The sequence below is a fragment of the Micropterus salmoides genome, unplaced genomic scaffold, assembly GCF_014851395.1.
Source record: "Micropterus salmoides isolate LMB-PRFRI ecotype aquatic unplaced genomic scaffold, ASM1485139v1 Ms_hic_scaffold_3, whole genome shotgun sequence".
Taxonomy (NCBI): domain Eukaryota; kingdom Metazoa; phylum Chordata; class Actinopteri; order Centrarchiformes; family Centrarchidae; genus Micropterus; species Micropterus salmoides.
Window position 1 is genome coordinate 19,398,182 of NW_024042261.1, and position 17,027 is coordinate 19,415,208.

Sequence of the window (17,027 nt, forward strand, 5' to 3'; positions counted from 1 at the left end):
TCCCAGGCTGGGACATTGCCTTTGAAAGTCAGTTAAACGGCTGGGCTTTGGAACACTGGCTCTGAATGTAGAAACTGAGAAAGTGAGCGAGTGCTGAGAGAAAAAGAAAATGATAGAGGAGGGGGGTTAGAAAAGCAGAAACGGAGAGAGGATCAGGGAGTAAGAGACCAAAGGGCCACCATGGTAATAAAGATAAAACAGAAATAAGAGAGACAGGGAGAGAGAGTAATGTTACATTGGTGGTGTATTACCTCAGCAGGTGATATTACAATGTCCGCTGTGCAGAATATGAGAGATGACACTTTTATGTGTGAAGCAATAAAAAGTGATGAGGCCAGACCAAGAGGAATAGGTAGAATATACAGCCTCTGTCTCTCTCTAACGCTTTCCCTCCTGACATCATTCTACATTCTCTCTCTGTTTCTTTCTCCGCTGCTCAACTCATGTCTTCACCTCGAACATTATTGCTCTTCTTTCTCGACCTCGCCAAGAACACAGTTAAAATAAAACACTGCCATCTCCCTTTTGATCCTCCTCTCTCTCCCTCTGTCAGTCATTCCATGTCCCCCCCAGAGATCATATCTGTGTCAATTTATCCTCCCTCTCTTTGTCTCTCTCAATCCTGCCTTATCTCCGAGGATTTAGTTGTCTTTAACCTCTCCACTTCTTCCGGTGTTTCTCTTGCGAATTTCATTGTCTGCTACTTGCTGTTTTGCGCCTTTTTCTTTAATCATCCTTGCTGCTTAGTTTCCCTTTCTTTGTTGACCTGTATTTGTTGCGCCATTGTAGTTTTGTTATATTGTTTTGCTCTGTTTTTCTTGCTTCTCGTGGGTTATAAAAACTATATTGTGTGTGTGTGTGTGTGTGTGTGTGTGCATGATATGGGTGGCTGAAAAGTAATTTTTATTTATGTGGAGTATTTTATGTGTTGTTTAGCAACATGTTTTCTGTGTTTTACTGTAAAGCACATTGAGTTTACCTGTGTTTGAAATGTGCAATGCATATTTTGACTTGACTTGTCGTCTCGATAGCCTCTGAAGGTTTCCGTGGCAATGCCCGGCTTAAAATCAGCAAACTAGTAGAAAGTACATCTGACGGCACAACACAGTGAGATATAAAAAAGTCAGGAGTCACAGCAGACACTATGGAGTTTGCTCCATAGTCTTTTTCTCTCAGATGATTCAACTGAAGATGAGATTTCTGTGAGATGTATGTGTGGTGTGTGTGTTACTCTCACAGCTGACTGCGTCCAGACTAAGACCCCAGCTGGAGGGCAATAATGTCTGTTATCTGCAGTCATCCATCTTTTTTCCCTTGTACACAAGTTATTTTCACTCTTCATCTCTCTCTTTACTCTGCCTCGTTTCTTTATATTTCCTCAGTACCTCTGTGGGTAGAGTGAAGAGGGGTGATTTGGCTGTAATTCAAATCAAAATAGAAATGAACAATTTTTGTTCTCATTCAGCATGTACAAAAGTCAAATTTAAACTTATGGAAATGCAATTCAATGGAAGTCCACTTCACAGTAGGTAGATGATTCATGCTGTTTTTAACGTTATATATTTATCTGTTCAGAGTGTTAGCAGTGGCATTTTTGTGTGATCATTCATCTGTATTGCCAAAATATAAATGCAAATGTCAACTTTTTGTTTCCAGTCTCAACAAAGTCATTCATTTACAAAGTCAGCTAGAAAGAAACTTTGGATTTGAATGGGAATTCAGTGTTCAGTGTTCAGCATTTTGAGCACAAGACACATACAGTAAAATGTTTCCACTTACACTTTCTTAGGTGGATGTGTGCTTCAGTTTCCACTGGGGACACACTGATCATAATATGTAAACGTATAGTACTAGACAGAAAGTGTCCGGTTGTTGGAATATAGTCTTGGTGAAATCATTCTGCCTTTATTCTGTCTAAGCCACGGCTAATTTGTACTTTTGTCTGGCCTTCTTACCCCCCTATTTGTAGCTTTTATCTCTTCCACACTCTGATTATTCAATGTGAATTTGTTCAGTAATGAAAACAAATTGAATTGGATATTTTCCAATGTGTTGCCTCCACCACTGCATTTGACCATATACAGTATCTCACAAATGTGAGGACATCCCTCACATTTTTATAAATATTTGATTATATCTTTTCATGTGACAACACCGAAGAAATGACATTGTTACAATGTAAAGTAGTGAGTTCACAGCTGGTATAACAGTGTAAATTTGCTGTCCCCTCAAAATAACATATCACGCAACCATTAATGTCTAAACCGCTGGCAACAAAAGTGAGTACACTCCTAAGTGAAAATGTCCTCTGTGTCTCCTAGTGATGTTTTTGCAACTATTGTTACGAAACAGTTCTTCGCCATTGCTTTTGACATATTTTTCAAGACGGACATTTTCTTGATGACAAACAGTGATGGAGTGAGTTCAGGCCCTGAAGGTCAATACACATTGCTGAATTTAGCTTGCTAAAAATGTGCCAGAAATATTTGCTGCGACATATATGAACTGTCATTTTTCTCCATTAGGACTGAGCTTTTTGTTAGTTTTATCACTTCTTCTTTCTCCTCATGCCTCCCTCTCCAAGTCTATGAGCTATAGCTTGCTTCAGTGAATCAGACCAAAGTGAATGAGAATGAATCAAACGGGTTGTCTGAACATGCATGAGTATATGTTTTACTAGTTCAGCTCTGTGAATCATCTACTTTTCTTTACTTTACTTTTTTGCTCTTCTCTTCCTCACCTCTAAGCCTGCCTGGTTGTCTCTCTCCACCAGTCTCCCTTGAATATTTATTTGACCCTGTATCTGTAACTTTTTTTTTTGCGTCTACATGTCCGTTTCTCTTCTGCCTTGACAGTTTTGTTTCTGTCACCCCGTGTCACATATCAAATCAGCGTCTTCTCTCTGAAGCTCAGGGGAAATCGGCAAAGTTGCCAAAATCTGAAATGAACTCCTGTGCCTAAACTAGCCTGAACAAAGTGTGTGTGTGAGTGAGTGTGCAAAAGAGGGGGAGTTTGCACTTCTATCTTTGTGACTTATCTTTACAGACAGTTGAGGAAGTGAAGGCATTTCGAAGGTTAGTACATGATGGTGATCTTCATTTTGGAAAAGAGCCACTTTAGGGTTTGATGTTATGGAAAGTGTTGTGGTCATCACTGGAAGAAAATTGAATACTTTCATGGTAATACTAATATTGTGACTGTAAGGTCAAAATACTTATTTCCAATTCTGGTGATTTATATTTTTTATATATATTTACATTTTCACCTTTATTTATTAGAGACACAACAGTTGATAGTGATAGGAAACGAAGAGAGGGATGAGGGCAACACGCAGCAAAGGGCCGCAAGCTGGACTCAAACCCAGGCCAGTGCAGTAAGGACTCAGCCTTGTATATGCGGCAGGTGCTCCACAAAGTGAGCTGACCGTGCTCCCAGGTGATTTATATTTTTAAGGTGAAGGATTAAATGCTCATTTTATTTAAACATTCCACATCCCTGATAAATATGATTCATTTTCTGTGTGTGTGTTTGTCGGTCTGTCTGTGTCAAGCAATCCTTGATTCATTTTTTTCCAGGCAGTTAAGTAACTGAATTTCATTAATGATCTGCCAATGTAATTATGACAAATTCAAGCAACAGAGAGAAAGAATAAAATGAAAAGAGAAGGAAAATCAGAACCAGACATCTATTAAGAAAAATCTATCTATCTATCTATCTATCTATCTATCTATCTATCTATCTATCGCAATAAGGGAAATCAGCATTAGAGAAACATACGTGGAAGAAATGGGGAGAGAGAAACAAAAGAGAGAGGACCCAGATGGGGAGAAAATAGATATGGGAAAAAGATGACAGGTGATAGAGTGTCAGGAAAAATAGAGACAGGGGTAATGAAGTGTGGCATCGATAGATGAGTAAAAGTGAACCTGCTGCCAAGGTAAGCAGGCGTGGGCTGTTGTGCAGCGTGTGTGTGCGTGTTATTGAATGACGGCCGTGTAAAGTGGTCCGATCAGTCACATAATTACACAGTCGGGTGCACACATGGACACAGGCCTTGCATCCAACTCTGTTGCGCGTGCACATGCACACACGCACACGCACACACACACACACACACACAGACACTCACACACTCAGAGTTTAGCACCGCTATGTCGGTGTATGAGACAATTCTGACATTGCACTTAATGAGTTTTCCTGTTGTCATGGTGGCATTTCACCTCCGTTAGGCTGAGGCTGTTGATAGATGAGGTGTCATGGCTCAGGACTGGTTGATACTTTCCGTTCAATTACAATTTGCAAAAAAATGTTACAGCGAATACTCTTCGTAAAGCCTCAGTCTAAAACCATGAATTCCTCCATGAATTGATTTTTTTTTTTAATGCTTCTCTATGTCACTAATGTGACTTGTCAACCACTTAATAGACAATAAAAAATGTAAAGCATGACTTTAACAAGCAGTGTGCCATGTAGTCACAATGTACAATACCAATATTGGTCTTTTTCATCACACTGTGGAGGCCTCTCCCCTTTCCAAATATTTAGACATACGTAGTTCTAGGCAATGTAAAGTCCTGCTGTTTACCAAAATGCACATATGCCAGATTTTTAGTTCCCTAACACATAGTATTAGATAGTTGCTTCTTATAAGCAGAATATTTTATCACAGGATTTATTCAGATGATATAATCATTTATCATCTGTAGGTTCTGAATGGCAGAAGCACTGTGACTTAACATTCTTTATTACTACTGGTGAATAACTTTCTACCGTACCTCTGTTTTTTTCTCTGATAAATCATAAATGCTGCATTCCCATCCTAAACCATAAGTCTTTCACCTCTGTCAAACCTTAATTTAAATCTGATAGCTGACATTGTAAACACGGAACAATTAGTTGATGTGCTTATAAAGCCATTGATCATTCTATAACATGCATAATTGCATTATAGCATGTAACTTCGGGAGCTGTCTTAGCTTAGATTAAGTGTTTTTTTTATTTTATCTGGGCAAAACAGCATCTACTACATCATTAAAATCCAGGGCACTGAACACTTCTTTTTCACCATATCCTACAAAATATACCTACTTGTGAGACAAATTGTGACTGCACAGGATTAGCAAAAAGCACCAGTGTTCTGCATGCATTGTTGTATTTGATTGACATACTCTGCTGCAGATTACTATCTGTGCTAACACACATTGACATGTGTTGCTGTGTTTTGAAGCTCGGGGAGCCTTCAGCTACCATGACTTAAATGTGGGCTTATAAACAGCTGAATTATAAATGTATGTAACAAAAAAGAAATTCACACTGTCCTTTGGACAACATCTATGTTTGCTTATTGTTTATTTCCTGGATTTGAATTTAACAGCAGAGCTTGTGCATGTACAGCTGTTGGGCTGCCAACACATGAGTTTTTGATGTTCACAGATTTGCAGAGCAGCTTACTTTTTTTTCCTGCAATTTCTTCATTTCCCCCGCTCTGTCAGATTGTAACCGTCTGTTTGTGCATGCTCTGTGTTCACTTTCCATACTTGTGTTGTCTGTCCAGTTAATTAATGCTGTCAGGTTTGGTTGGTGGACTTAGTGTGTGTGTGTGTGTGTGTGTGTGCAGTATGTATGGTTGTAAGCAGCAGATGCTCATCTAGAATCTCTGCCAGGTTGCCATGGCAGCTAGAGAGTGGGTGGGTTGGGGGTCGGATGGCGTGTTATTATTGAACTCAGACATTAATTACTGAAGTGACCTATTGGCAGCACAGCTTCAGATCAGATTCAAATATTTTGCCAATAGAAAATATGTGACCTTATTTTCCCGAGCAAAACCAATCTTACTATACTGATTACATAATAATCCAAAATTGTACCCTAATATAACAACTCTGAAATGGAAATGCATGCCTCCACTTTCCACTCTCTCCCATTAAACATTGGTAAGCGATTGTTTGCCAAAGGATCTACAGCTGTATCGTGACAAAGCACAGCACGTCTGAGGTCAAAGGGAAACATTAACACAAATGAACATTTACTTTAAGCTGTGGATCCCCAAACACTGAGGTTCATTCACTGATCAAATATTATCAACCCACTTTAATTTAGATGCAGTGTGGGACAGGGATGACCTTGTTCAGCTGTGGGGTTGTAATGAAACAGTCAGCTCCTGATTTACAGTCAGTGTTGGGCAAGTTACTTCCAAAATGTAATAAATTATAGATTACTAGTTACTGCCATTTGAGAGTAATTAATTATATTACAATATTACTGTCTCTGAGTTGTAATGCTTTACACTACTTTTGCATTACTTTTTAGGTACTTTCACTGCTATTTAATAGACACATTATTGTGATAGTAAGATGTGACTGCATAGGTGGGTTCTATATATGCAGAGTTATGTCCGTGTGGGTCTTTGTCAGAACATTTGGGGGGGGGGCTTATGGGTGCAATAGGATGAATTGTCTCCCTTGTAAGACCTGTCCGCATTTATGCACGAGGTACAGCAGCATAACGATTGATTATTTGAATCTCCCGACACTCTGACAGGATCGTTCAGAACTGAGGCTGTCAGCAGCCTCTCTAATCATGAAAGTAAGTAAGTAAGTACAAACACATAGCCTATAGAAATCTATTTACGCATGATTCATCAGGGGAGCCACCGTCTCTCCGAGCTCACCCGTAGTTTGCACCCTGCCTACAATCTCGACCATTGGATTCCTGCAACAGGAAATAACGCTACTCTTTTTACTCATGGATCTGTTTTTCTGGTGCCGAAATATTTCTGTGTTGGTGAATTATTAAAAATACAAAACACCACTTAATTTTAAGTTAAAATCAGTAGTAACACGTATTACTGAGATTGTAACAGTTTTTTTTAGTTATGGTTATATTACTGCGTTACAGCAAAAAGCAGTACTTTACTGTAATTGTGTTACTTTTGTAATGTGTTACTCCCTACACTGTTCAATACATGGCTCATGGTTTGATACAGTTACAATACTTCTTCATTCTTAAATGTTTTTATACATCTTTGTAAATTAATAAATACCCACCTTGTCTTACATGCAGATCCTTATCTCCACAAAACTTAACTGAATGAAAAAGGTAAGAATAGTCTAAAGGAGATAAAGAACAAATTTAGTCTCTCTAAACAACCTATTTTGCCAAAAGAACTGATTTCCGAAACAGCTACATGCATTGTCAGGGTTTCAAATTGGCTCCATTTTATAATGCACAGCAATATTTAGGTGCAGCATAAATGTAAGCCAAGTCAGTGGAACAGACAGAAATAAAAGTAGATTTGCTGGATGCAAGAAAGTGAAGCGAAGGCATGAATGCTTAAGTTACAAATGTTAGCAACTTTAATGAAAAAGATCCAATCATTGAAGTTGTATCACTCTTGAATGTACACAGACAATAGACAGAAAGGAGTCTGGAAGATAATCAGAGAATATCGAGTTCCTGGTATATTTGGAAATCAGTCGGAGCTCTAACGCACACAATGGAACTCATCCATAGGCTGCTTTTGTTGAAAAAGACTCCAGCAGTCATATTGAGCCAAAATTGACTTTGCTTTGTACCTAAACATTCTTGTTTTCTTTGATAGAGGGAAAGACAGAGAGAGAGGCGCTCTGAAAAAGTTTGACCATAGCCCCCCTGCTTCCACTTTTCACTGCTCACACCGGCCATTGATAATGTGATCTATTTTTCAGCTCTATGGTCACTTTTTGTATGCCAAAAAAATATTGCCACAGTATTGCACTAACATGCTTGTTAAGTTGCGATAACAGCTGGTTGCACTGTCAATCGTGTTAAAGATGCATTTGTTTAGTGTGTTTCATATTCCTGTGACCGCAGACCATGGCAAAAAACTTCTAGCTTGAGATGGATTTCATAACCAAGAAAGAACCAAATGAAAATGAATAATCACTCGCAAATGTTCCAGTTCCAGTTTCTATTTATACTTTGAATAGAATGGAAAGGCAATTGCCCCAGGCCTCAGTATGTAGAATTGGTTTGTTAAAGTTCTGCTTAAGGTAATGTATTGGCCTACAACACTGGCATACTGTACTATTATGCAAATAGCATTTCCAATATTGGTAGAGACAGGCCGTCTAATGTTAATTGAATAGTGAATAGAAAAGTGAGAGAGAGATAATGTGTGTGTGAGAGAGAGAGAGAGAGAGAGAAAGAGAGAGAGAGAAAGAGAGAGAGGGGGAATAGAGTGTGCGTGTGTCTGGTAGTAAGAAAGAGGGAAGAGATAGGGAAAACAGAGGGAGTGTGTGTGTGTGCGCGTGCATGCACATAACACTTAAAATCCAGTGTGCTCTAATGAGACACAAAGTACAGACAGCAGGTTGAGCGTGGGCTGGAAACTATGGCAACGGCCTTGGGCTCCTAGACATGTAGAAAGATACAGAGTGAGAGAGAGAGAGAGAGAGAACCAGGATGTCATTAAGAACAGCTTTTTTTATCAAGAATAGAGTGAGTGATTGATCAGCCAAATTTATAATGACATACGCACACAGACAAGAATTGTCCCTCCTACACACATACTTAGATGCGCACACAAACACGCTCTCTTTTCACTCTAATAAATGTATACATTTACCTTGAAGCCCACACAGTTATATACCGTAAATGTTGATCTGTAAACATCTGTGTGTATTTTTGTGTATGTTTAGTTGCATTTGGTTGGAAATCCATACAGAATATAAGACCCTATAGACTGTGGTGTTTTGAATTGAGGGCAATTCAAGAGCTGCCTCAAATGCACTGGATGCAGAGGAGTCACAATCGCACCTTTTGGTATTTTAGCAGTTGGAGGCATGTAGCCAGGGTCTGAAATTAACGTTTTTCCACTGTTCGGTTTTTTTGTCTGCCACTCAGAAATGTTATCTGCTACTTTTGAAATGTGTACGCTACACCAAGGATTGACATTCGTCTCAGTTAAGCACAGCTTTCTCATTGATACTATACACTGGCTTGGACGTCCCAGAGGAAGACAGTCCACGTCCACTGATAATACAATTCACTATGTGCACCTCCAGGCACAAAAATCTGGAAGGCCTCACTGAGCTGATGAAAAATGGGAATATTTCAAATTTAGGATTAGAGAAATAGCAATTAAACATAGCAAGGACATTAAGAAGGCTAGTACTGCAAAGGAAAAGGAGACTATGGAACATTTAGGAGCCTTACTGAATAACGAATATCTTTCAGAAAATGACAAGTAAAAACTAATGCAACTCCAGAATGAAATAGATAAACTATACATTGATACTGCCAAAGGGGCATTTATACGATCCTGGGCAAGATGGTTATAAAACGGTGAAAAAACACTAGCTATTTTTTTTGCATTGAAATTCTAAAAATAATAATATTTCAGTAAAATAAATAGTAACATCAGTACTAATCCCAAAGAAATGGCAAAATATGCAGGATCTTTCAATGAAGAACTATATAAATCTAAATTTGAACCAGAACACTGTGAAGAATTCTTAAATAACATTAAAGAATATATTCCTACTATCTCAAAACAATGAACTAGTGGAAGCCTTGAAAGACATGAAAACTGGAAAGTCTCCTTGGGATTGACGGTTTATCTACTGAATTCTATCTGCACTTTTGGGATCTTATTGAAGCTCCAATTATGGAAGTGTATAAAGAATGTAGGTCACCCCGGCCTTTCTGTGTGAAGTTTGCATGTTCTCCCCATGTCCGTGTGGGTTCTCTCCGGGTGCTGAAAAAACATGTTAGTTAGGTTAATTGGTGTCTCTAAAATTGTCCTTAGGTGTGGATGTGAGTAGTTGTTTGTCTATGTGTGGCCATGTGATGCTCAATGTAAGCTGGGATTGGCTCCACCCCCCCACGACCCTGTATGCAGGATAAGCAGTTGACGATGGATGGATAAAGAATGTATAAAAAATGAGGAAATGACAACATCAATGAAACAAGGATTATTCAGTTTGATCCCTAAACCAAACAGAGATCCTATGTTTATTGAAAACTGGAGACCAGTCACACTTCTAAATGTGGATTATAAATTATTTGCACTTGTTTTTGCAAGACCTTTAAAAAGAAATTTGCGAGAGATTATAAACGAAACCCAAACAGGTTTCATGGTCAATGAACATATTAGTAACAACATAAGATTAGTTTTAGACTTACTTGACTACTCAGAATATGTGGAATCACATGCGGTCCATTGTTTTTCTCGACTTTTATAAAGCATTTCATACAGTAGAGCACACATTTTATATACAAGGCATTAGAATTGTTTGGCTTTGGAGAAAACTTTATATCCGTGGTAAAATTGTTATACAAGGACATCAATAGTAGTGTGATGTTATATCCCAATACCTCCAAAAGATTTCCTCTAAATAGATCAGTACGTCAAGGCCGTCCAGTTTTCCCCTTTTTGTTTCTTATTGTAGCTACTGAGTTACTCTCTCGTTAAAGATTTTCAATAGTCCTAGTATAAATAGTTAAGGAAATTCGAATTACACAACTGGCAAATGATAACATTTTTGTTTCTTAAAGATAAACATCAAATTGAACCAACAATTAATTCATGAATTTTCAAAGGCTTCGGGATTACTTCTTAACATAGGAAAATGGGAAGTCTTGAATTTATTTGATATAGATAATGATAGCATATGTAGCATTACAGTGAAAAAGACTGATATTTAGGTATTGATGTAATTAAAGACATATTAACAACTTAACTTTCTTCCCAGACTTAAAAAACAAAAAATATCAACAACTTACTTACTAATTTTGTTTGGACAAACAGACACCATCACCTGCAGAAAGACACAGTCTGGACACTGTCTCAGTCCAGAAGGAAAGGTGGTTTTGAATTATTAAACTTCATTGACTTAAACAATACATTTAAAGTGAATAGGATTAAGAAATGTCTTAAAGCCCCAAATTCATTCTGGTATTTTATCCCAAATAATATCTTAAAAAAACTAGGAGGGGGTTATTTTCTACTCACTTGTAATTTTAACATTACCAAATTGCAAAGAATTTACCAACAGTCCTTTCTTGCCTGGAAATTATGTTACATAACTTTTCCTCACACAAAACTGTCATGTGGAATAATGGAGATATTACTGTTGGGAAAAAAATCGATCTTTAGGGTTGATAAACGCATTATTTATGTGATCTCTTTGATGTCAATGATGTATTTAGTTTCCTATAACAGAGAATTTCATCTTGTATTGAAAGCAATTCAATTCAATTGAAAAATTCCCAATGGTCTGTCACATTTAATGAAATGTCATCTTCAATATGAGCAAGCACTGAGGTTAGAAACCCATTTGATGATAAATGGTATTGATATTATGAATGCTAAATGCAACAATAAGCATATTTGTAATAAACTCTGTAAAAGAAGGAATATTGCCCATAAAGGTAAATTCATCTTCATCAAAAACACAAAGATTCGCCTCAACTTCACTGGATTTCTATGCGAATTTGCAGAATATATTAAAACCCTTAAGCTTAAAAAGGAAAAGGAAAGCAAAGCAGCTGGCCGGACTCTGTCTCCCCATCCACCCTGAAGCACTGTGCTGATCAGCTGTCTCCGGTGTTCACAGACATTTTTAACACCTCACTGGAGACATTCCATGTACCAGCCTGCTTCAAAGCCTCCACTATCATCCCTGTCCCCAAGAAACCAAGGACCACTGGACTAAACGACTACAGACCCATCGCCCTGACCTCTGTGGTTATGAAGTCCTTTGAACGCCTTGTGTTGTCCCACCTAAAATCCATTACAGACCCACTCCTGGACCCCCTGCAGTTCGCCTACAGAGCCAACATGTCTGTAGATGATGCAGTAAACATGGCCCTTCACTACATCCTCCAGCACCTGGACTCCCCAGGAACCTACTCCAGGATCCTGTTTGTGGATTTCAGCTCTGCTTTTAACACCATCATCCCGGCCCTGCTGCAGGACAAGCTCTCTCAGCTGAACGTGCCTGACTCCACCTGCAGGTGGATCACTGACTTCCTGACGGACAGGAAGCAGCGCGTGAAGCTGGGAAAACATGTCTCTGATTCCAGGACAACAACAACTGCACCTCCAGTCACCAGTCTGTCAAGCTCCTGAAGTTTGCGGACAACACCACCCTCATTGGGCTCATCTCAGGTGGGGATGAGTCCGCCTACAGGTGGGAGAACGACCATCTGGTGACCTGGTGCAGCCAGAACAGTCTGGAGCTCAACGCTCTGAAGACAGTGGAGATGGTCGTGGACTTCAGAAAGAGCCCAGCCCCACCCTCCCCCATCATCCTGTGTGACTCCCCAGTCACCACTGTGGACTCCTTCCGCTTCCTGGGCTCCATCATCTCCCAGGACCTCAAGTGGGAGCTGAACATCACCTCCATCACCAAGAAGGCCCAGCAGAGGATGTACTTCCTGCGGCAGCTGAAGAAGTTCAGCCTGCCAAAGACAATGATGGTGCACTTCTACACCGCCATCATTGAGTCCATCATCACCTCCTCCATCACCATCTGGTACGCTGCAGTCACTGCCTGGGACAAGGGCAGGCTGCAGTGTATTATTCGCTCTGCAGAGAAGGTGATTGGCTGCAATCTTCCTTCTCTTCTGGACCTGCAGGCCTTGAGGACTCTGAGGCGAGCAGGAAAGATTGCAGCTGACCCCTCCCACCCCGGACACAAACTGTTTTAGACTCTCCCCTCTGGCAGGAGGCTGCGGTCCATCAGGACCAAAACCTCTCGCCACAAAAACAGTTTCTTCCCGTCTGCAACTAGCCTCATTAACAAGGCCCGGGTCCCCTACTGACACTCCCCCCTTGCAAATGATACAAATGTCTCTGCACATGTAAATACTGTTTCATCTCAGTTTATATATTTATATGTACATAATATTCTCTTCCGTTGCGTTACTTCTGCACAGCACAGACCCAGAATAATGCACATGTATATATCTGCAACGTTGTTCTTCCATTCCATATTTATATATTCCTACATTTATTTATGTTGACTGTATGTTTGTCTACATGTAGCACCTTATCACAAATTCCTCCTATGTGTAAAACACTACTTGACAATAAAGCTCCTTCTGATTCTGATTATTGACTCTGGAAAATGCAACAGAACTATAAAATTGTACAATGAAATAGTTTAAGAGAAAAAATAACCCTTTTCGTTTATTTTTCCCTTGATATTATATTATTTTCCAGTTTAACGATTACCGTGTCTGCACGGACAACTGGCATGCACATAACTCTGAAGAGAGCTTGCGGTCCAGTGGATTTCAGGTGTAAGAAAGGGAATTTGTGAGCAGATAATAACAAGGTAGAGAAGAAAGAGAGCCACATGTTTAATTATGGCTTTTTGTGGAGCTTTTCGTAACAGCTGCTCTAGAGTGATGTCAAAGTCACATCAGTTCCGATCCGAGTGTCCAGACTCAGGTCGCATTTAAAAAGATCCAATTTGGATGGGATTTGGACCACATATGAAGGTGGCCTAAAACTAAAACTGGAAAAGAGCCTTAATGAGGTCTCTTTTGTATGCTGGTACAAAACTATCCTCTCAGTGATCCCTGCTTCCATTCAGTTATTTGAGACAATTCAGTAAGGAGGCTTCAGTAACGCTATATATTGTTTAAATATGTAATTTCATGATACACTGGCCAACAAACATGTTTCAATTATAAAATAAATATGTGGGATTGAGAAGAAAAGTTATTATTATTTGTGTTGTTCCAACATGTGTGGGAGTCATTGTGCTAATTGAGAAATTATTTCTTATGCTATTTGTGCCGAGAACAGAGCAAATATAAATTTCTTTGATTATACTGGAGATGTAAGAAAACACACATTATTTCCGGAAGGGGCAATTAGAAATTTGTTGATAAAACACACATACACGCATATTTTTTCATCAGCAGTACGTGTTTATTTATTCTATTCAGATTTGATCACAGACAGTATAATACAGTGGAGTGAAGCCGTTGGGTGAGACAATGAGGAGATGAACATGGTGAAGGTCGGTGATTGGGATCAAACAAGCAGCGTTGCTTTTTGGAATTAAGGAGAACTTTCTAGAAATAGTTTAACTTTAAGGTGGTGTTTTAATGCAAACGTGGCCTCGGAGGTGTGACTTGCTGGGGAACTTGAAAGACAGAAAGGGATGAGTGAGAGACAAAAAGGGAAAGGAATTAAACATTGAAAGTAAAAACAAGACACAGCACAGGAGAGACATATATCGTGTGTGTGTGTGTGTGTGTGTGTGTGTGTGTGTCTGTGATTGACAGGATCAGAAGGATACAGTGGAATGTGACAGAGTTGGAGGATGGGGAGGAAGAGTTGGATAGAAAAATGAAGGGGCTCAAGGGAAAGCTGAAGGTGTTAACAAGAGAGGGTGAAAGAAACAGATGGAGAGAGAAAATTGTGTGAAAGAATTATAGAAACCTATTGACAGGTTGAGAGAGTGCTGATTAAGGGTCATTGATTGTTTACTTCTGAGTCTGTTTTCATTGGCTCTGCCTGTCAATCTCTTGAAGTTTGTCGTTATTTTTTCTTTGCTCCTCTTCTGCTTCTCTTTCTTTCATCAAGGCAAAAAATGCAAAAATGTCATGTGCAAATCAGGATTGGGCAATATGTTAAAATTGCCTTGTTAACTCATCATAAGACACTTTCATTCAAACTTGACAGAAACAAAACAAAATTCACCAAAACCAACTTGGTTAGATTTTCCACTGTTCAAATAATCATCAACTCTGGTTGGCAATGGACATGTATTTGTCCAATCGACCAACCATCGTGCAAATTCAATACTGTTTTTGAAGTAGTCAATACTGTTATTTCTAAGCAACAGTACATACGAGGAATAGGTTTGTAGTAATATTATGATTTGTGACACGCATTCAAGTTGTATGAAATGATGTTACACTTGATACAAACTGACTTTATGACACTTTAAAATGAAGTTATTTGATGGCCAAGTTAATTGAGTATTTTTTGAAGACACTAAAGCTGTCTCTCAATACCGAGTTCGCCAAGTTCGGACTTCTGTACTTGGAGGCTCAGACTTGGCAAGCTTGACTTGGGAGTAAAAACTTCCAGAGACGAGAGTACTCAGTCCGTCATTCTGCAATTAGAACTGTAGCACACTTGATGACGGCAGGTCTCGTTAGCAGACGGAATCACATCTCCGAAAATGTTGTGGCAAATTTTCAAATCAGCTGTATCTTGAGAAATCGACCACAAATTTAGAGTTAAAACAACTACTGTATATTCCCGCATAAAAAACTGCATTCCATGACACAATAACAGCAGCATTATAACTTACAATTGTGGGCCTTCTCCTCTGCCATTTCTGCTCGTTGGTGTGAAATGCATTCGGGCATACTTAGCTATCCAATGTCCACACAAGTCAGCACCGATGCATGCTCAGTAAAACAGGCTGTGCGAGAACACATCCGGATATTTAACTGTACTTGGTTAGATGCACACTTTATAATTGGAACAGTACTTGGGCTGCGATTGATGACGTTTCACAAGTCCACAAGATCACAAGTACAGACAAGAACGCAGATTGAGAAACAGCTAAAGATTAGTTGTACAGTAATAATTCATAGGAAAAAACCAATAATTAGAAGTATGTATGTATGTAATGTAAAAATAAATATTATTTTGTGTAGCACATTTTTTCCCTGCTACTTTCCTGTTAATTGTCCCCTCAGGTTTATCTAATGGCCCCTTTGGGCGTCCAGACCCCAAAGTTGGGAACTACTTTTATGTACTTAAATGTCCCGATAACCAAAAGAAATTTGTAAAAACATATTTTGCTGTAAACACACTAGAAACACACAGAGTCCCTGCTCACTCACTGTGAACATATGACACCATACATTCACACACACGCATCACACATACACATACTTGCACATATTTATTTGGTTACAGGCACAGTCTATCATGTAGTGGGATAGCCATCTAGAAATGCTTTCATTGTGATTTATGACCACAGCCCAGAGGCAGAGGGTTAAAATCAAAACGACAGAAAGAAAGAGAAAAAGAGGGACAGTTAAAGCAAAAATGGTGGCAGACAGAAGCCAGCTTACACACACACGCGCACACACACACACACACACACATACAAACACTTTGGGTCTCCAATCAGACTGAGGCTGGAAGGACTGCTGTAGGAGAAAATGAGTTTTGTTCTCTCGAGGCTCAGAAAGAAAGAAAGAAAGAAAGAAAGAAAGAAATGAGAATTTCCACTGGAAGAGCTGAGGATCATTGTTTTGCTTTAGGCCATGTTGGCAGTAGTTGTGAAAGGAGGAGAGAAGATTTGTCATTCACATCCACATCTCTCTCTTTCCTTTCCTCTGTTTATCTCTTTCTCACACACAAACGCACTGACTGTGCCATCTGTACTTTCTTGAGGAGCAGTAAACCCAAATTTTCCACCCCAAAATGCAAACTACAGCGACATGTCTCCACATTTTGTGTGTGTGTGTGTGTGTGTGTGTGTGTGTGTGTGTGTGTGTGTTGTGAAATTATTATATTCATCTTGCTGGTGTCTGACGGGGCATGGCTGCTGAGCTGCAGCCAAAATACTCCATTTGACCTAGATCATCTCAACACCCGGCTGTGTGTGTGTGTGTGTGTGTGTGCATAGTGTTTATGCCTATTTATCAGTGATATGATGCATTTTGGACATTGCCCATAATGATGTAAGAGCTCCCTCCCACATGTCCTCTGACTTTCTACTCATCATTCTGTTTGTGCCTCCTTTCACTGTATTTCTCCCTGCCTTGCTATTTCTGCTTCTCTGTCTCTCACTCTTATTCCCTGTTTTTCAGTTTCCCATTCTCTTCCTCCAAGGAAACTGGAGCACTCACCAAGTAAATGTCTTTGTGGTGTATGAAATAGTGTTTATTTGTTATGGCCCCTGTGCCTCAATCCTCAACCCAAGCAATTAATTTAATCCAATAACAGGCATGTCAGCAGTCCACTGCGCACACACACACACACACACACACACACACAC

At 39.4% G+C, this 17,027-nt stretch overlaps 1 protein-coding gene across 1 annotated transcript in view; it reads left to right on the top strand.

Moving 5' to 3' along the window:
• grm5b (glutamate receptor, metabotropic 5b) overlaps window positions 1–17,027 on the top strand; it is a 77,096-nt gene that overhangs the window by 36,698 nt on the left and 23,371 nt on the right.